At 36.6% G+C, this 22,616-nt stretch overlaps 1 pseudogene; it reads left to right on the top strand.

Moving 5' to 3' along the window:
* The first annotated feature begins 21,325 nt into the window (after positions 1 to 21,325).
* Positions 21,326 to 21,796, top strand: LOC116476025 (large ribosomal subunit protein uL23-like; annotated as a pseudogene).
* Positions 21,797 to 22,616: the final 820 nt, after the last annotated feature.

Genomic DNA, 22,616 nt, shown 5'->3' with positions numbered 1-22,616 from the left:
TTGGTGAGGATGTGGAACAAATAGAACTCTCATTACCTGATGATTGAGTTGTAAATTGGTATAACCTCTTGGAAAACTGTTTGACATTATTTACTGAAGTTGAACTTACACATAACCTATTGACTCAACAATTTCTACCCAATGGCAATGAGTGCATGTGCCCCAAGAGACAGGCATGAGAATGTTATAGTAGCATTGTACCTAATAATTTGAAATTGGAAGTAATTCAGAAGTCCATCAGAGGTAGAAAAGACAAAGAAGTTCTGGTATATCCATAGAATCTTTGTGAATTATTTGATAAACAACTAAAAACAACATTGGGTATGTATCTGTCAAATATAAAGTGAAATGAGAGACCCCAGACTAATAGAAGGCATACTTCATGATTCCATTAGGTAAACTTCAAAACTCTGATACTAAATGATAGTGTTAAAGGATATATGCTAGTACGGTGTATCTATAAAGACAAGCATGAATGTGATTATCATTAAAATGATGGTAATAAACATTTGGAGGAGAAGGAAGTAAGGAATAATGACTAAGGCACACGAAGGGTGTTTTGAATTCGGGAAACTGGCTATTTCTTCCTACTTCATGATTACAAGGTTTTCACTTTGTAATAAATCACTTAACTGAGAATTTTTGTTCTGTTTCTGTTCTATATGTGTGTTTATATATCACAGTAAAAAAGTTAAAAACTAAACCAATCTAAACTAAATAAAATTGATTTTGGCTCAAGAGTCAACTTTTTCATAGGGAATCATCTTTTGTGATTTTTTTTTCAGGCTACAAAGAGTAGAGAATGATATGTGAAGTATAGAATATTTCATCTTGAGAAGAAAATGGTTTATATATTGTGAATATAACAAAAGTTCCTGTGCTTGTGGTTTTGTTGTGTTTTGCATTGTTTTTAACATTTCTTAAAGAGATTGTGTGAGACCAGAACACACTGCTTGAAGGAAACTATTTTTTTCTTTCTTTCCTTTTCATACTTAGAGAATACAAACTAAAGAAAAAAACAAACTACTACAAAGAATATATTGCTATACAAAAGCAACTGAAATTCAGTATGAGAATACGTTGACCTCTCCCTTTTCCTTTGTGTTGACTCTTAGTTCATTTTAGCAGACTGCTTTTGAGTTTGTACCTTCTGTCTTGAGTTTTCCCCTTTTCTCTTAAAGAGTTTCTTCAAATTACAAGTACCCCCAAACAACCTTAATTCAAATGTCTTTAATTATAAGTTGAAATGCATGAGTTCCCATATTCTACTACTTTAAAATTTCCCAACAATGATGACCTCACTGCTATTCTGAAGTTCAAAACCACATACATAGCTACTAATCCATGGTGGATTTGTGCCAAGCGTTACTCCTGTCCTCCAAACTCACAACACTGATCAGATTGTGATCATTAAAACCCCTCAGTGATGAGAATTTTGCATGTTTACACATATCTTCTGCTCAATCCTCCTTTGCTCAAGCACAAAGGTTTTTTTTTTAAATTATCCTGAACATGGAATCGGGTTTTTATATTGACATGGCAGTTCTATGCATGCTGTCTTGCCCAGGACATAGATATCTTGAATAACTTATGACTAAAAATATTCAAGTCAAAAGGAGTTCTATGAGAGTAAGTCCTGTGGGATCTGACAGCCATTAAATAATGTATTAAATTAACACTCTGGTTCTCCACAACGCCCAATTAATTGCTACATCCTATTAATTATTTTTCTTATAAGAACCCAAGCCAACATCGTTTCTTGCTCAAATGACTGACTAGGCTCTCTTGCTGGTCTCCCTGGCGCTAATCTTGATCTCTTTTGGACAATTACACTAACGGTAAAGATATCCTCTTATTCACTGTTTAAGTTTCTTCCTTCCAAAATTTCTCAGTGTTCTCAGAGTAAAGTTCAAATTCATTAGCAGGCCTCCAAAGTCCTTCCTAATTGGGCTTCTGATTACATGAAATGCTCTGTGCGCCAGCATCTTGAATTACTTCTGGCTGCCCATAATGTACCATATTCTCTTCTCTTTCTGTGTCTATGCACTGTTCCCCCACCGAGAAAGCCACTTCTATGCCTTCCCTCTTACTCTCAGAACTTCACACAGTTAACAGCTATTTCCTACTTGGCCTTTCAGTCTCAGCTTAGATGTTACTTTTTTTGAGTCTCCTTCTCTAAATACCCAAGTCTGGATTACATACCACCCACCATGTGTTTTCATAAGGCTCTATACTTAGTCCCATAATATTCTTATCACTTTGAATTAACTGTTCATTTCCTTTTCTGTCTAAACCACAAGTCAATAAACCCTTAGAGTGCAGGACTTTTATCTGTCACACAGCTAATACCAATGGCTAGCGCTGTGCTGGCACAGGCTGGGTACTCTACCAAAAATAATAATTCAATGTTGAATGAATGAAAACGTTCAGCTAAATGTGGCTTTTAAAAAGATGTACTATTGTTCACTATTAAATGGTAGTTAATATTAGGTCACTCTGAATGGAAGAATAGTAAGAGAGCAGAATATATAAGTAGCTGCTTCATGATGGATCGAGGCAATGATACCATAAACTAAACAGAAGGGAAATGTTTTAACAATGTACTGAAAATGTGCTTCAAGTATCTTGCCAAACATTGAGAAAACCATGTTAATAAGCATTAGCTCCAAAAATGGAGGTGATGCTTTTCAAACTCCAAATCAGAACATATGGTTTGACTAACAATTTTTGTAGTGTATACATCTATTTACATAGACACTTAAAATACTTTAAAATATATCATATTTAATTTGACACAATGAATGGCCCTTCTTGAAAATACTGGGAAAAAACTACGCTAAAAATCTGAAATATGTGGTTTTGAACCTATGAATTTAGAATGTTTTTGATGAGAACATGCAAAGTAAATAAGAAATTTACATCATAAATTTCAGAGGTAGAGCAGGCTCTGGGATTGGCTTAATTCAGTGGCTGCATCTCCATTTCTCTGCTATTCCTTTAGCTGTACTTTCCTACGTGGCTGCATCCTCAAGTTGGTATAAATGGTGACAGCAGTGCTAGGCCTCACACAGGCACACCACAATATATTTACAAGAGAAGAGACTACTCTCTCAGAAGAGCCCAGCCATCTTTCTTCATGTCTCATGGGCCCAAACTGGGTCACACATCATGTATAAAATAATTGCTGTGGCAACATTGATTTAGCACCATTTCTGAACCTGTTCCCTGTGGCAAGGGTAATGGGATTACTGTTTTTTAGACATAAACTTCCTTAGAAGCTCTTGGGCTGCCCAGAAGAGATATGGACACATAAATAAAAATCAGGACATTCTCAGAAAGGAGAAATGGGGCAATGGTTGTTGAAGAAGGCAATCAACAATTTCTGCTCTAATGAAGAATAGCATAATTGTTTTTCAATTATATTGTCAATTGCTTTTTATAATTGTTTTTCAATTATGCTATATAAATAAGGTATATAAAGGGCATAACTTTATGTTATGTAGATTTTAGCAGAATTAAAATTGAGCTAAAGTTATCTTCAAAACATAAAGGGTCACATTTTAGCACATAGTCTATATTAATCTGAATAACAGATTCAAAGGCTCACCATTTCCCCTTTGGAGAGTAATAAAGCAATTAGAGGACAAATTCCAAATGCAAAACATTGTTCTAACCCAAAAGAAGTATGGGTATTTAAAAAATATTTTCTGACTGGTTAAAAAAATAGTTTGTTTGAGCAGAGTATTATTAATAAAATATGTGTACATGGAAAAAATTATACAATTCTTAAGTTGTATATACATTTTTATGGTCAAAGGATTGAAGTAGACATACCTATGTTGTTAAGTGCTTCAGTCTTTTGTTTCTCAAGAAAAGTAAAAAGTGTATATAATATACGAAAATCTGTTTATATGTCTTGATTAGAAAATGCATTTAAATTGTGTGTTTCACTTTTCTGGCTTCCTCAAGAAAATCATAACCCAAATTTGACAATATGAGCAACATAAAGACAAAGTAAGGAATATATACAATTCATTCTTAAACTGAAACTGCCTTAAAGCACCAAACAAATGATTTGCTTTATTGTGTGCCTGACTTGGCTGTGCTAGCAAATTCAGCCTGAGCCACATGCCCCCAAGATCAGAGTTTTATGCCTTTTCCCACACACAAAATCTCATAATATGCATAATATGATTGGTAACATTCAAGTTAGAAACATAAAGGAAATTTGAAAGCCATCTTTATTTCCTCCATCAACTCATTATTTATATTGAGAATATTTTCATTTTGTTTAATTAAGGTATGCTTTAAATTTTTTATCAACAAAAAGCAAACTTAAAATGTAATACGTTTTACGTTGTAACAGTTTGCTTTAATAATTCTAGACTCTCTTCAAATAATGTTGGGGTTATATCATCCTACCTATATTAAACCAAAGAAAACACTAACTATATATATTTTTTATGTTCAGTTCAGGTGCCTAAGTAGAAAATATTTTAAAATAAATAATAATATAGAACACAGCAGGCATTTAAGAATTTTTCATATATTAAATTGTATTTCAAAAGAAATAAAATGTTATGTGTTAAAATGCGTGTATATATATATATATATTTCTTTTAGGTTCCAAACAACAGAAAATGTTTGTGTGTGTATGTGCAAAAAATAGAAAGGAACTGTGGTTAGAGGATCTTCAGTGAAAGCAAATTTATTATTTTCCTGTTTTTACATGTAGAGTTCACAAATGTCATCCCATTATAAGAAGGACACATGGCTTACAAACTGTTTTAAAACTAGAGCTTCACAGCTTCTTTTAGTGGCTCTAAACTGCACTTATTGCCAGGTTCACTGTGGTTACCAAAACTTTGTTTTCCTAGGACTGAAAATATTTTGTTACTCAAAAACCATGTCATATTATTTACATAAATATGAATAAATTATATTTATCATATAATTTAGATAAAGAGAGCTTAGGCCAAAATAAAAATAAAAACAGGTTATTTGCACTTGAAGCAACATGTCTTTGAAAAGTCCAAAAGTATTTATAGAACAGCCCTCATGATGCTGTTCTAGGCTTGACTCCATCACTCTTTTCTTAAGAGTCTTCAACTTTGTCCAATTTCCAATTGCCTTAAGTGTTTGCGCTGCTATAACAGAATATCATAGGCTGGGTAATTTACGAAGAATGGAAATATGTTTCTTTACTGTTCTGGAGGCTAGAAACCCCAAGATCAAAACAATGGCATCTGGTAAGGGACTTCTTGCTGCATCCTCACATGGTAGAAGGTGGAAGGGCAAGAGAGATGAACATTGTATTCTCACATGGAAGAGCTAAAAAGAGAGTGAGTCCACACCCACAAGCCCTTTTTATAATTGCATTAATTCATTCTGCCCTTATGACCTAAATGCCTCACAAAAGGCCACACTTTCCAACACTGCTGCATTAGGAATTATGTTTTCAATACACAAATTTTGGAGGGGATGCATTCAAACCATAGCACCAACTTTCCAATTTATGTCTCCTACATAAGAGAGAAGATTCTGTGAAGTTCTTAAAATATCAAATAAATGAGGGATAAATATAATAAACACAAAATATTAAGAAAAGTGGTCTGCCACTTAAAAGGGGGGCCAAATTTTTCAAATTATTCCAATGTTGCTTAGCTATCTGATACCATAAAGAAAGATGAGAATCTCCTCAATTTATTTTATAAAGATAGCAAAAATTTGTTGCCAGAACCTGTAAACTATGTTCCAAATAAAATAAAATTGAATGTGGAATTATTGAATTACAGATTTTCAAACAGCATTTGCTGCCCATTATATATTGATATGTAAGTAAACAACAAACAACATTAAATTAAAACCTTGCCTTGCTTGGATATGATTAGTAGTCAATCAGAAAGAAGTCATTTTTCAGGGACTTAACATCAAGTAAGTAGTGCAATCCTGCCTTTTTGTCCTGGGTCTGAGATTTGAGTTTTGTCTCAGTTTTCTGTGCCTGAATCTCTGGCTTGACAATCTTCCCAGCTCTGCCCAGCATCCATCCTTTGAAAAGTACTTCTGAATTGGAACACCTTTGCTTAGTTAAGGTCCCAAAACTGCTGACACTAATCCTGAGGCTGACTGCCTTTGACTCACCTTCAGAGTGGGACACCTGGATGCTGACTTATCTGAACTGGCTGATGTCAGAGCTGTTACTATCTCCACTCTGCTGGACCAGGCAGCATCTCAGAATATGGCATTCAGTCTGTCCCTTCACCATCTGATTAATCCTCATAAGCCTTTTGGTTCTGGGTATCAGTCCCTCAAAGCCTGACTCGTTTTGATTACCTTTAACCAAGCAGTGCCTGACAATGACAGACTTTGCTTATATATTATCTCCCCATCCTTACTCACTAATCTTTGTATATGTCTCCATAACAACAGCTAAAAATGGAACACTGATGTGACACTACTATCAATAAGTCAATTTCCCCATGGAGGCACACACACACACATACACAAGCAGATAAATACATACATAGACGCACACACACAGGAGGCTGGATGACAATTAGCCTATAATTTCCTAAATAGGTAGAATTACCTTAATTACTCATGAAACCTAAGTCAATTTCCCCATTCCTCAATAAGTTATGGGTAAATTGACTTATTGATAGGTTTCATGAGTATTTAAGGCAGTTTCTTACACTTAGTAGTACCTGGCAGATGCTTGTTCAGTGACTGAGAAACTATATGCCCAATTTCAGTCATGGTCCTGCTTTCTACACCGTTCTTGTACTTTCTAATGACACGTCTAGTCTTTCTAATGACACGTCTAGTCTTTCTAATGACTTTTTATTTCACTGTCAAGTCTTTCTATTCCTATTACACTTTTTTTCCTCAATTCTCAGAAGTGAAGCTTTCCGGATGAAGTTCTTTAGAAAATCTTGACACCTATTGTGGTCCCACTGGTGAAACTAAAATGCCTTAAAAACATTAATTTAGTTCATGAAAAACTGTTAGAGAAACATTTTATCCAATATGCATATTTCAAAATACATTTGAATACATACTAATATCAGTTGTATTTCTCTTCAGATTAATAGGCACATTGTGTTTATTCAACATCAAGAAATCACTTACTATGTCATTTACAGGGATTAACAAAAATGTTTTGGGGTAATAGCGAAATGTCAGAATCAGTACTGGCACACACAAGGAAAGTTTCTGTTTGAAATATGGCAGTATTATTAGGAGAGGAGGCATGTGAAATTCTATATGCTACTTTATTAATGTGGGCAGCAACATAATTTCTCAAATAGTTTTGTTGACTTTCAGCATCAGTGGCAGTAAATTTGAGACACATTTCATTATAATTTAGCTTATGGCATGTCTGAATCAAGCGTCACCCATCATTAACTAACCACCTATCACCTACACATATATTTTCACCCACCCATGTTTGCTTATTGAGGCCAGCCTATCATGTCTTACCAAGATTGTCCTCCTAAGCACCTCCTGAGTCCATGTTTCTCACAGCCCTCTCCCTATTTTGTCTCCTTTCTCGTCTGTTTTCTTTTGGCCCTGCTCTCAATGCTCTCTCTCTGGTCCCTAAGCTACCCTGTTCCCACTTGAATGAATGAAAGCAAACTGACTTTGAAACATTTAAGTAGATCCCTTGCTTTAACATTTTTAACATCATGAAGGTCTATATTGCCTTCACTCAAAGCCAAAACCGTTCCAGATTTATATGAATTAAAACTACCTGTGGACCAAGAGATCTTTGACCTTGACTCTATCTTAACTTGATTGCTAGGCAATTATGAAGAATAAAAGATAACAATATCTAACTAAAAAGATCATTATGAGGATTAAATGAGATTTTGTCAATGTGTTTTACTCTAATCAAGGTAATGTATTAGTCTGACTTAACTAGGCTTTTCCATAACAATCAGACTCTTGTCTCAGGACAAAGGGTATAAGTTTAAAATCGTTTTACATAATTCTGACCTAACATTTGTAAATACTTACATTTAAATCAGAATGTAGTTTTCATATAAAAGAGTCATCCATTGGCCTAGTAACTGGCTTCATGTCATATTCAGAAAAACAATTAATTATAATTATAAACATAAACAATATTGTTTTTAATGTAATATGTATCACCAAAGTAACAACTAATGGATCAAATCAACAACTTCCAGAGAAATATGTAAATTAAGTAGATGCTGGAATAACAGTCTTCTTATCCATAGGTTTTTTGCTGTAAAATTAATTCTATGGGTAGAGTTAATCATCTTCTTTATTTGAATTTGATCATTTTCCATATAGAAAATTTAAAAGTAACAACTTCAAAACTAGTAGAACTAATGAAACAGCTATCTGTAAGGTAGTCAGTTATATTATAAATATTAACTCAATAGTTTTTGCAAATGTTTCTTAGTGATGGTTCCATTTGAAAAGTATTTACATGGTTTTTTGTTTTTGTTTTTTTCTGTGAGGTAACAAAAAGAAAAGAAGATAAAAGTATTTACAAAATGATTTCGTTCAAAATGTTAGCTATGGCCGAGTGTGGTGGCTTATGCCTATAATCCTAGCACTTTGGGAGGCTGAGGCAGTTGGATCACTTGAGGTTGGGAGTTCGAGATCAGCCCGGCCAACATGGTGACACTTCATCTCTACTAAAAATAAAAAAATTAACCACGCATGGTGGAAAATGCCTGTAATCCCAGCTATTCATGAGGCTGAGGCAGAAGAATCGTCTGAACCTGGAAGGTGGAGGTTGCAGTGAGTTGAGATCGTGCCACTGTACTCCAGTCTGGGCAACAGAGTGAGACTCTGTCTCAACAACAACAAAAAAAAACTAGCGACAAAAATCAAAAAACAAAGCAAACAGCACAACAAAAACTTCCAGGAAAAATCAAAGACAAAAATGAAGAAGGAATAGGAAAAGTGGAAACAGGAGGAAAAGAACGGCATAGAATGAGGACACATACAAAATAAGTTTTCAAAGAATTAATCCTTAATTTTATTTTGCAAATTAATTTTACAAAAGGAAGAAATCATCTTACCGACTATCGAAACATACTGTAAGGCTACGTGAATTAAGATTCTGATAACGATTAAAAAATAGACAAATAAAAAAACAAAGACAGTAGTCAATTCCATGCTTATGTTAATATAAGAGTTGGTATATTTAAAAAGTGACATTTTGAATTCTGGGGGAAAATGAACTGTATAATAAAAGATGTTATTTAAACAACCCTCTATTTAGGGAAAAAGAATTACCCTACTCATACTGTATGTGAAGAATACTTTCCAGATAGATTAAACATCCTAACATAAATACAAAAAGGAATGAATAATAGAACATAGTAAAATTATTTCTGTCTCCCTAATCAAGACATAAAATCTCAAAATCATAGTTCAAAGAAAAGAGAATTTTTAAATTATTTAAACTTTTCTTTTGAACAAACAAGAGACTGATGTGGCAGCCACAGGTAAGAATGTATCATTAAGATATACAGTGTATCGTTTGTTCTATCAGCCAAAAATTAGAGATAATATAAACAGTACATACACATATCATCTGTTAATAAGAGTGAAGTAGGCTGGGTACAGGGACTCACAACTATAATCCAACCACATTTGAAGGCCAAGGTGGGAGGATCACTTGAGCCCAGGAGTTCAAGACCAGCCTGGGCACCATGGAAAAACCCCATCTCTATCAAAAAATACATATATACGTGCATAAATTATCCAGATGTGGTGGTGCACACCTGTAGTCTCAGATACTGAGGAAGCTGAGGTGGGAGGATTACTTGAGCCCAGGAGGTGGAGGTTGCAGTGAATGGTGATTGAACCACTGCACTCCAGCCTGGGTGACAAAGAAAGACCCTGTCTCAAAAAAAAAAAAAAGAGTGAAGTAAATGTTCATATACTGCCTAGAACACTGTTCATATTATGCTGTTGAGTGAGAACAGCAAATTACAAAATGTCTTAATAAAATATTATAATATGATCCCATTTCTGTGAGAAAAGCAATACACACACACACACACACACACACACGCTTATATGTGCTCAGAAAATTTTTAGAAAAATAGATGCAACATTAGCCAATTTGTTAATACTGTCATCACTAGTGACCAAAACTGGAAGAGAGGCTGAGGAGCTTTCATGTTATACCATCCATAATTATCAATTACTCTGATGTGTTTTTTTAAATACAAGCATGTACTACACATGTAATTTACCTGAATTAAACTTTATTTTTATAATAGTTTTAGATATACAGAAAAATTGGAAATTGTACCTGGTTCCCATAACCCCATGCCAAATGTCTCCTTACATACATTAATATGGTACATTTGCCAAAATTAATGAATCAGTACTAATACATTATTATTAAATAAAGTGCATGGTTTATTCAGATTTCTGTAGTCTTTTCCTAATGTCCTTTTCCTGTTCAAAAGTCCCATTTGGGATGGCACGTTACATATAATGGCCGTGTCTCCTTAGCTGTGGCAGTTTCTCAGACTTCCTTGTTTTTGATGAACTTGACAATTTTGAGAAGTATTGGTCAGCTATTTGTAGGAATTTGTTTAATGTTCTTCTCATGATAAGATTGGGGTTTTGGGTTTCGGGGAAGAAGATGATGAAGGTTAAATGTCATTTTCAATCACAACATATCAAAGGTAAATGTTATCAGCATGATTTATGACAGTCCATGATGACCTTAATCACCTGACTGAATTAGCATTTGTCTGGTTTCTCCACCTGTGAAGTTCCCCTGCCCACCCAGCCCTGTTTTCACACTGTACTCTTTGGAAGAAAGTCACTACGCACAGACTGCACTTACGAAGCGGGAATTTATGCTCGCCTCCTTTAGTATATTTATACAAAATATTTGGAATTCATCTATACAGGAAATGTGTCTCTTCTCCCACATTTGTTAATCTATTCAATCGTTTATTTCTGTAAGTACGGACTCATGGATATTTGTTTTATACTATTAGTTATAAGCCAATACTACTTTATTTCTTTTATTGCTAAAATTTTTCCAGCTTTGGCCATTGAAAGCTCTTTCAATGTTGGCTCCTGTACTTCTTTGACATATCTCCACCCATGTGTTTTGTTGTGCTTTTGAGTAATTTCTTTTTTTTTTTTTTTTTTTTTTTTGAGACGGAGTCTCGCTCTGTCCCCCAGGCTGGAGTGCAGTGGCGCAATCTCTGCTCACTGCAAGCTCTGCCTCCCGGGTTCACGCCATTCTCCTGCCTCAGCCTCTCCGAGTAGCTGGGACTACAGGCGCCCGCCACCACGCCCGGCTAATTTTTTGTATTTTTAGTAGAGATGGGGTTTCACCGTGGTCTCGATCTCCTGACCTTGTGATCCGCCCGCCTCGGCCTCCCAAAGTGCTGGGATTACAAGCGTGAGCCACCGCGCCCGGCCTTGAGTAATTTCTTACTTGCTGGCACTACAAGATGCTCTGGGCATTTTGTGCATTTTTTTTCACCAGCCCTAGATCAGCCATTTCTCCAAGGAGCCCAGGTTCCTTCTATTGGAGAATGGTATTAGAAACAAAAATCTGGGCACTAAATATGTTCTTCACAACTAGAGTATTTTTGCTTCTAAGTCTCGCTGTTCACAGAACAACAACAACAAAAAAGTCTATATATACTAACCTCTGTAAATACAAATATCTATAAATATTTCTATAGCAACCACCTGTATCTACATTTAGCAAAACATGAGTTCAGGCCAGTCGTATGGCTCATGCCTGTAATCCCAGCACTTTGGGAGGCCGAGGCGGGCGGATCACTTGAGGTCAGGAGTTCCAGACCAGCCTGGCCAACATGGTGAAACCCTGTCTCTACTAAAAATACAAAAAAATTAGCCTGGCATGGTGGCAGGTGCCTGTAATCCCAGCTACTTGGGAGGCTGAGTCAGGAGAATCACTTGAACCTGGGAGGCTGAGGTTGCAGTGAGCCAAGATTGTGCCATTGCACTCCAGCCTGGGTGACAAGAGCAAGATTCCATCTCAAAAAACAAACAAACAAAAAAACACGATTTCATACTGACTGTGTCCAATTCCAAGCCAGTACTACACCATGCTAGTCTCTTTCTCTTGTGTGTCTGTGGATTTTCACTCCAAAAGTGGGAAATCTGGGTCCCACCATGTACCACTCATGTACTTAATTTTTTGATTCCATTGTACATGTACGTCGTATCAGAATTATTTCCTGTACACCTATGAGGAACAACTTCATCAACCATAATATAGAGCTCATGTGCAGTTTCTTTTACCTTTAGTCTTACCGACTCTACTCGTTTCCAAAGTCAACATCTTTTGGCTTCACCCTCCTCAGTGAGATGGTTTCTTTTTTTTTTTTTTTTTTTATACAATTGTACTGCAGATATATTCTTGTTACAATCTCCATTTCTTCCTGAGATCCTTCAATCTCCTATACAATTTTTTTGTAATTTCATACTTCAGGGTTCACTCTTTCTTCAGTAAAGTTCTATGGGTTTTGACAAATGCATAATGCCATGTATCTACAATTACACTATCACACAGGATCGTTCTACTATCCTAAAAGTCCCCTTTGCTTCACCTATTCATCCCTTCCCCCTCCCCCACAACCCCTGGAAACCACTGATTACTTTATTGTCTCTACAGTTTTGTCTTTTTCAGAACGTCATATAACAGAAATCACAACAGTACGTAGCTGTTTCAGACTGGCTTATATAATTTAGGAAAAAAATTTTCTAAAGCAAGTAATTAAGATGTAATTCATTTAAAGTTTAGAAAAAGGAACATAAATATCTAGTATAAAGTTTATAAGCATCAGATTTAAAATTAATGGTCTTTATAGTGCTCAGAGTCACTAGGATATGATAGAAAATACCCAACAAGCGTCCTTTGTGAAAAAGTCCTTAATTCCTAACCCTGTAAATCAAGGCAAGAACTGTCCACAGGAGCACACTGGCCAGTCTTAATTGCTGGGGATGGCTGGTCTAACAGGAGAGGTAACTTCTAAAGAAACTAGGATTTATCCACAGCTAGAATTCAAACCATTTAAGGGATATGGTTAAGAGAGTAATTTTATTCTAAATTTGTTATTTCAATACCAGACCTTTCGAGAAACCATATTATGTTTAAAAACCAAATACCCATAGGTATGATACAGTCAAAAATATCCTCCACATGGCTTAATAGCGTACTATTTAAAGTGCAAAAATTATACCACACAGAAGCATGAGAAAGAAATGTAATGATCAAGCGGTTAAAGGGAATGTATTCTACTTAAGGACAAACGATTGTTTCTTGAAAAACGGCGTTTAGACAAACCGCAAGCAAAAATATATTTAAGACATTAAAAAAATTTATTGCTAAACCAACATCATTAGGTAGGAGAATGTTATTTAAATTTAATACTGGAGTCGAGATAGATAAAAATAAATCCTTATGAATTATTCAAATAGAAGATGCAGACAGTATTTTGTTTTTAGACTCCTATGTACCACTCTCACTACAGTTCTGAGTCAACTACTTGTATTGTGGTGTCCTTAACTCACGCCAAAGCCAGGAAGTCCTGAACCAGAAATCTTCCAAGAAAGCCTATTCTTATGCGATATTTAATCTGATCTTTTTGGCAAGTAAAGACTAAGAATAATTTTGGATTGGGCTTCTGAACTTTTTGGCTGCTTATCTAAAGCGAATAGAACCAAACTACTGAAGGCTTTTGTACTTAAAACAAACAAACAAACAAACAAACAACAACAACAACAACAAAAAACCACTTCTTTAGAGAAAAAAAGTTAATTATATTATTTCTTTAAAAATTAATTCAAAGAAGATTTGAGTTACACCTTCTAGATTTAGGCCAGAAAATTCTATTCTTTCTTATGATCAGAGAATAATAAGAAATAAATACCTATGGGCTTCTCTCAGAATAGGCATATCTTTCCCAAATTCTTTAAGATGTCTAGCATAAAACTATGTCACTACCCGGGGTTATTTAAATTTGAAAGATTTGGGGAACTGAGAGTGCAAAAGCCTGGTAAGAGTTGTCAAATTATCTAAGATTTTGTTTAGTTGAGACCTTTAAAAATTACTTTTAGCCAATGGAATGGAGGCAGTTTTTTATAGAAATTAACATTTTTCACCTACAAATTGGCAAATATTCTTAAAAATTATAACATGAAAAAAGTGAGGATGTAAGGAAATGGACACCTCTATATTGTTGGTGAGAGAATAAATAATTCTTAGACTATTTTAGTAATAAAAGTAAAAAACCATTAAACCATGTGTATCTTCAACTCAGTAATTCTGGTTTCACTCAGGGAATGGGTCCGAGGATTTAGTTACAAGGATATTCATCAGATAACTTACAATGGTAAATATCAGAAACATCAAAATGTCCAATGATATGCATCCTTGATTTTAATAAATAAAAAAAGAACATAAATGATCCTTCTAAACCTTTTAACTTTACCAATAACCTTATTGGATAAGTGCAATTCTATTCCCACTGAGGAAATTTACATGTGAGGAGATTAAGTAACTTGCTTGAATTCATACCCCTGATAAGCAGCAGAACTGGGATTTGAACCTAGGTTACCTCAGTCCAGAGTCCATACAGTTAATCACAATGAACTATGGTTATGGCTAATATTGACTGAGTTCCTACTATGTCCATCAAGCTGAGCATATTACCTGTTATATTAACCTCTCTAGTTCTCACAACAACGCTATGAAGTAGACACTCATTATCTCTATCTAATTCTTAAAGAAATTGAAGTCATTCTCAGTAATAGGAATATTTCTTCCAAGCTTGTTTTCTGCCATTAACCCTTACCCCTGTTCTTGCTGTTCCAGTTAAAAAATAATTCATCAAGCACAGAACACTAAGACTTTCTTCACTCTTAGAAATCCACTCCTCCTTTACTATGCAGCCATAAAAAATGATGAGTTCATCTCCTTTGTAGGGACATGGATGAAGCTGGAAACCATCATTCTCAGCAAACTGTCGCATGGACAAAAAACCAAACACGGCATGTTCTCACTCATAGGTAGGAATTGAACAATGAGAACACTTGGACACAGGAAGGGGAACATCACACACCGGGGCCTGTTGTGGGGTAGGGGGAGAGGGGAGGGATAGCATTAGGAGATATACCTAATGTAAATGACAAGTTAATGGGTGCAGCACACCAACATGGCACATGTATACATATGTAACAAATGGGCACGTTCTGCACATGTACCCTAGAACTTAACGTATAATATATATATATATATTTAAAAAGAAAAAAAAAATCCATTCCTCCTTGAGATCTGGGGAGGCACATGTAGATTTGAAAATCTTCCCTTGATTAATTTCAAAATCATTCTCTTGAAAAGATATTTTTTATAGAACTGTATTTTAAGGAAGTGGCCCTCTTCTAGTTTCACTGAAGATGGGAGAGGGTGTATGAATTTTTATTCATATTAGCATGTTTCAGCTAGGCAAATGGAGTCAATGTGCCCTTTTGTTTTTTTTTGGGGGGGGACTGAGTCTCAGTCTATCACCCAGGCTGGAGGGCAATGGCGTGATCTCAGCTCACTGCAACCTCTGGCTCCCGGGTTCAAGCAATTCTCCCACCTCAGCCTCCTGAGTAGCTGGGATTACAGGTGCCTGCTACCACACCTGGCTAATTTTTGTATTTTTAGTAGAGATGGGGTTTCACCATGTTGGCCAGGCTGGACTCAAACTCCTAACCTCAGGTCATCCGCCTGCCTTTGCCTCCCAAAGTGTTGGGATTACAGGCGTGCACCACCGCACCTGGTGTTAATGTGCCTTTTATGTCATATTTCACTAGTTAAAATCTGTATATTACTTTTGAAGTTAAAAAATTAATATTGAGTTTTTTTCTTTTTAAAAGGAATGTACCTGAAAGAAGAAATGAAGAACTTCCTGAGTTAGGAACCGAACCTCTATCTCAAGCTCCATAATATATAATATATTCAAGTAACAACTGGTCAACTCTGCAGTTGTAGTTTAGCACTGTATTTGATAATTTAATATTGTGCTCTTTGGCCCAGCTAGTTCTCTTACTTTGTGACCTTTAACCCTCTTTAGGAAATAGTTACAGTGCTTTTTGTAAAACAGAATTTCTGCCTGTGGAGAAAGATTATATAGTAGAATAAAAATATTATCCTCCCAACTCCTTCAACCTTATTTTGAACCCTCAGTCCAGCTGATCAAATCAGATCAGAGTTTGGTTCTTATTAAAAGTGTTAAATTTTTGTAACTTATAGCAAAGACAAGTGCAGGGAAAAAGTTTTGCAATTAAAACATTTTGAGAATCAAAGCAAGGCTTTGAATGACTCTGGTAATAAAGTTAATGCATAAATAATCAATACAGAGGACCATTGGACTAAAAAGGGAAGAATTAGTTTAAGAGGAAACCAAGGATTGATACTGCATTGGCAAGTGTCCATGAATAAGAATCGTGTGCCCTGTCTCCAATTCCAGGGCCTGTGAGGGCATGAGAGGAAGGGTGATGAGCTGATGGGGGAGATAGGATTAAATACCTCATACAACTATTGTATATTTTAGAGTATAGAATGATGGTTATCATACTTTAGCATGCATCAGAATCACCTAGAAGGCTTGTTAACCCACATATTGTTGAGTCCACATTAGGGATTCTGATTTAATAAGTCAGTGGTGGAGCCTAATAATTTGAATTTCTAGCAAGTCTCAGGTGATGTCAATGATGCTGGTTAGGGAACACATTTTGAAACCACTGACATAGAGGACTTGTCTTTTATTTCCCTGGTGTGCTGAATTCTGTCCATTTACCCTTCCAGATCTACTTTCTACTGTTCTCCACATTGCTCTGAAATCCAGGAGGCTGGCTGTCCCTGAGCAATATGAGTGAATCAATGTATCCCCTTCTCGTTTGGTTACCAATTGGTTTGAACTAATGGAGGATACTAACAGAGGGGAAAGAAGAGAATGACATTGGTTATTTATTCCCCAGGCCCCCCCTCTGCCCTGTCACTGCAGATTGACTGCCTCCCTAAAGAAGGACACAGAAAACGTCATGAGGCCCTCTCCAGCCTTCCATCATTGTTCTCTTGACTTGATTCTTACACCTACAGGTGGTAACAGTTTCCATTGCCTTTAGCCCTGGGTTCCTGGAAATTCCTTATTGTGTTCCCAGAACATGCCCAAATATTTATAAATAGTCTCTTTTTTAGTCTGATCAAATTAGTATTTCCAGCATAACAGATGTTTCCTGTCAGTATCCTAATACAACAGGATAAGTGGTCATGTTTAAGCGATTGCTTCCCCTACATCCAAAATGTCTAGGATGAGAAGGTCTACAATAGCTCTACTGAGTTTTTTGTAGTCCTGAACTTGAAAGCTTTATATGTCTCTCTCGAGGATGTGAGGAGAATGGTCCCGGAGGAAGGAGGTCCTTTATTATATAGTGATAGAAAGTTTAGTAACACTGCCACCAGCAGTAATGTGGAAACAAAATAACCAAGTGCATCACTTAAAACTGTGAATATAAGCGTGCCACTTCAAGTGCAATTCACGACCAGCCATTCTGAGCAACCAGACAGAATGCATATCCCTCTGGTCAACTATCCTCTCAAGTAGCCAAGGAGATTTCAAGGCACTGTGTTGAAGGTGCTGCTTTATTTCTTCTTGATGCATGTATTACAATGCAAGACAGATATGCTGAAGGAAGAACTATTAACAAAATGGAGCCAAGGATTGTCAAAGTTGAATATTCCGAATTCTGTAAGTGGCTAAAATTAAAATATTAAGAGATTAAGAAACTGCCCCTGGATGTAAGGATCATCTCCAGGATACTATGAGAGAAACATGGGCCAAACACAAAGCTGAGGATGTGACTATAAAATCTCTTAGGACTTCATAAAGAGCTAAGGCATTGTCTCAGAAAACCACTTGATCATACAATGGGGCTTTTGTCTAATGGAATGAACCTCAATAAGTCATTAAGTTCAAATTAAGGTTAATTTGTTACTCAGCATTAGATAACTAATTGTAGTATACTGTAAGAGCCATATTCTGGCTACAAGATTAATGATTGTCATGAGGTCCACTCAAACATCTTGCGTGGCTGACACTGTGTGTCACTTAGCAGTGTAATACAACGTAGCCCAGGGACTTCCAGGAAATCAAGTCACCTCAGCACAGACACAATTCTCATAAACCTTAAAAGAAAGCTTACCCTTACAAGAATAGCTTAAACTCTCTTTATGAAAGAAACACCTGATAACTGATCTGGCCTGAAAACCTTCCCAGTCAGGCAATCATCTGACCCCTAACTGTATCCAGTTCATGCCACTGGGCTGCTCCTGCTATCTGTCTTGTAAAAGCACTGCATTAATAGCTTGAACATCAGATGGCATCTAAGACTCATCTCTGACATCAATCAGACTGATGGGGAAAAGTTGCCCCTGGGGAAACTGATTAACTAGGACCACCCAAGAGCCCCAGACATGACTACTACACTATGTTGTTGAAATTTGGGTTATTTTTCATTGTTGTTTTGCATAACTAAATTTGAGTCCTGAGAATGCAAATCTGCAGCATTTTAATACCCCAAAGGACAACACAAATTCGACCAGATCAAAACTGAATTCTCATTCTCTGTCTCATTGCATGGACTAATCATCCATCTTCTCAGTCACTATATAGTCCCTTCTTGCAACTCTCAACTCCTAACACACACACACACACACACACTCATACTCACACTTGCACTCAGTAACTGGATATAATAGATTCTGCCTCCTTAATGATGCCCTACTTTCATTCACATCTTAGTGAAATGCTTTTTGCCTGAATTATTGCAAACCTGACTGATCTGATGGCTTAGTTTCTCACAGATCTATCCACAATGTTACTAAAAGAGTGATTGTCCTAAAATGAAATTCAGGTTATAGCCCTTTCCTTTATAAAGAACTTTATTGGTTTTCGGGAGAAAGCTCTGACACAAGTCTTGCCATACTTTGATTCCTGACTACATTTCTGCTTTATCCTCCACAGCCTTCTCACACAGATCCTTTCCTCTGACCACACTAGTTTACAAAACGCATAATGTTTTCTTTCTCTGTGCTTTTCATATATATGGTATACACAATGGAGGTTGCTCTTTCTTTACTTCTCTCACTAGCTAATTCCTTTTCACAGTTTGAAACAGCACCAATATAATGTCCCTAACTTATGGGTGTGTGACATTAATCAAATTACTTAAAACTTCTGAGTCGTTATTTTCTTATAAGTGAATGGAGATTATAGTAGTATCTATATTCTGGGCTGGAAGGGAGGATTAAATGAGATATTAAAAGAGTTATTAAAAGAGATAATTAAAAAGAGATATTAAAATGAGCATTAAAAGAGTTTATCAGAGTGTCCAGCATGATATCATTGTTTGTGTGTTTTCATAGCACCACATAAAGAAATTTCTTTTTAGAACACTGTGACCTTGTTTAAAGAGAAATGATATCAGAATGCTAAGATCCTAGGAGGCCATTTGAAAACTCAGATTCATACCTGTCACTTCAAATGCAAACAACACAATCATTCTTCTCAACCAGCCATTCTGAGCCATTAGACAGAATGCAAATCCTCCGGTCAACTAAGTACTCTCAAGTATTATTATTTCCATATTTTTTCCTCTATGAACCTCCTTCCTAATTATTTTCAACACTCCTTTTGAAAACAACGTTTCATTAAAATAAATTTCACATTCCCATATTCCAAAAACACTCCCTCTACAATCTTGTCTTACACTAAAATCTTCCTCTTGCCCCAAAGCCTTTCGAAATGATGGGTGTTCATTTTCCCACAATGTGTTTATCAAAACATCACAAAGACAATATTTGCATTCTCCTCTTTCCCCTTTTCTGCGGCTACTTCTAGACCATTGCTTTTCTACATTTAGGAAAGTGAACAAACAGCAAAAAACTCTTTAAAGTTCTGGACATTTCCTCACAATGTGCTGTGTCTTTTTGGATAGAGTCTGATCTCATTTTTTATGCTTTATCTTTTGTTATCATTTTTAAAACACTGGTAACCTTTGTTTCTTTTTGGTGTGTTCCTGCTATTTGCTGTCATCTGCTAGTTTTTCCTCATGGTGAAGTGCTTACTTGAGTGTGTTTGTGATCTGGATCGTGACCTTATCTCCAGAGAATCTCGAGAATGTGTCTTCCTCCAGACATTGTTATTTTTACATAACTATACAATTATCATAAAATTATTATAGAAAGTGGACATTATTACTTCTACAATATTGTTTCAGTTTTTGGCTTCCAGACCCTACAGAAAGAGTAAATTCAAATCTCAAAATCAAGGGCCGAAGGGAGAAGGCATGGATACAAATAACCAAGGAGACTCATTTCCCATCCTCATCCCAGGACAAAACAGACAAACTCCCATGTCATCCTCTCTGCTGTGTCAGAAAACCATGGTTGAAAAATGCCTTTCCTGACAGGCAGTTTGTTTCTGATACAGCGTGTGATTGAGGTTGTATCCCTGGCTTTAGGCAGAAGACTCAGAACTTCTATCTCAACATAACTTAAGGCTGAATATCCTCTTTCCAAAGGCATGTGAAAGCCAAGTCCTTGGCTACTAAGATTGAAAAATACCCCCAGGCAACTGCAAAATAAACTCTGACTGTTCTGGTTTTCATTTTCCTCTTGGTTTCTAACTTCCAGAGATTTCCTTATGTCTACATAGATGTGTGCTTATATGTATGTATGTATGCATTTATGTATGTATATATTCTTGCAAGGTCAGTTAGGCATTTAAATGGATATTTGTTATATTGTATCCAGCAATACAGAAGGGTTTTCAGGTTTTCTAATCTGCCATGTTGACAGAAAGGGAAGTCTTCTGGTCTATTTCACCTATTTTTTTTTCTTTATGGTTTCTTCTTACTTCTAGTTTTGGCTTATTCAGAGCTTTGACTTTTCATGGCCCCTGCTAACAACTACATTCTCTTTACCACATGAATACCATGCTTCATAGATTTCACTATTGATATGCCCAAGAGAAAGGAAGGTTTGTCCTAGCTAATGACGATTATTTCCTGCTTAAAAAGAGTTTTGCATAGCAGGCCATCATTATAGGCCACTGGTCAGCCTGTAGATTGGCTGCCCCAGTGTTAGCGACTCACAAGTGGGTTCAATTAGCTATGATCACAACAGTGTGGCCATTCGTCTACAAAATGAATGCTATCTCAGCACACTCTTCAGTGAGGCAATTCTCTTATATAGTGACTATCATTATGAAAGTAACCGTAAGACAAGATGGTGCCAAAAGTGAAGAAGGAAGCTCCTGCCTCTGCAAAGCAGAAGCCAAAGCAAAGGCTTTAAGGGCCAAGAAGGCAGTGTTGAAAGGTGTCCACAGCCACACACACACAAAAAAAGATCTGCACGTCACCCACCTTCTGGGGGCCCAAGACACTGCAACTCCAGAGGCAGCCCAAATATCCTCAGAAGAGCACTCCCAGGAGAAACAAGCTTGATCGCTATGCTATCATCAAGTTTCTGCTGACCACTGAGTCTGCCACAGAGAAGATAGACAACAACAACACACTTGTGTTCATTGTGGATGCTAAAGCCAACAAGCACCAGATCAAACAGTCTGTGAAGAAGCTCTATGACATTGATGTGGCCGAGGTCAACACCCTGATTCGGCCTGATGGAGAGAAGGCATATGTTCAGCTGGCTCCTGATTACGATGCTTTGGATGTTGCCAACAAAATTGGAATCATCTAAACTGAGTCCAGCTGGTTAATCCTAAATATATGTGTGTCTTTTCACCATATACATGCCTCTCTGTCAATTTCTGGTCGGGCTGCGAAGCCATATACAGGCACTGATGTTGTAACAGGGCTTGGGCAAGACTCCTGTTCTACTTATCCTTTTGAAACACTCACCCTGACACTCCACCATGCTTGATCACTCCAGAGATCTTTGTGACTAGAGTTAGTGTCCCAGGAAAACCAGAACTCAGAACTTGCCTCTATGGTTGAGGGTAACAAGAAGCTTTACAAGAACCTCTTCTTTTATCCCTGGAAGAGGCTGTGTGTGAAACCATTGTCCAGAGTTTGAAGGGCATTAGCATCCATTTCAGGGGAGTGTAGGTTGGCTGGCTTTTGCTTAGCATTTGTCCTCACACACCCATCTACTATGTCCAACCGGTCTGTCTGCTTCCCTCATCCCTTGCCCAATAAAGGAGAAGGACTTCAAAAAAAAAAAAAAAAGGTAACCAACATAGTGAATGACCTACCTAGTGCCTTACCACCTGGAAAACCCAGGAACATTACTTACACACCAAAGAAGTGTCAGTATGATAAAGCTGTGTATTCCCTTTCAACCTATTCCAACCTCATCCTTGAAGTGCTTCTTCCAGTCTTTCTCACATACACCCTAGTCTCCTTCCTCCCATTTTCATTTCAGCTTAGCCAAAGGCTCCCCTGGGTAGAATTTTTCTCACTCCAGTAGGTTCCTACGAATGGTATAATGGTGTTGTCTTAAATTCCCAGATCCTAAAGCTTGAAACCATCTCTATAGATGGTCTCCAGATCTCAGACAC

This window comes from Hylobates moloch, unplaced genomic scaffold (genome assembly GCF_009828535.3).
Source record: "Hylobates moloch isolate HMO894 unplaced genomic scaffold, HMol_V3 SCAFFOLD_2, whole genome shotgun sequence".
Classification (NCBI taxonomy): domain Eukaryota; kingdom Metazoa; phylum Chordata; class Mammalia; order Primates; family Hylobatidae; genus Hylobates; species Hylobates moloch.
Note: the sequence above shows the minus strand (reverse complement) of the source record. Positions and strands in the feature narration are given on the sequence as shown.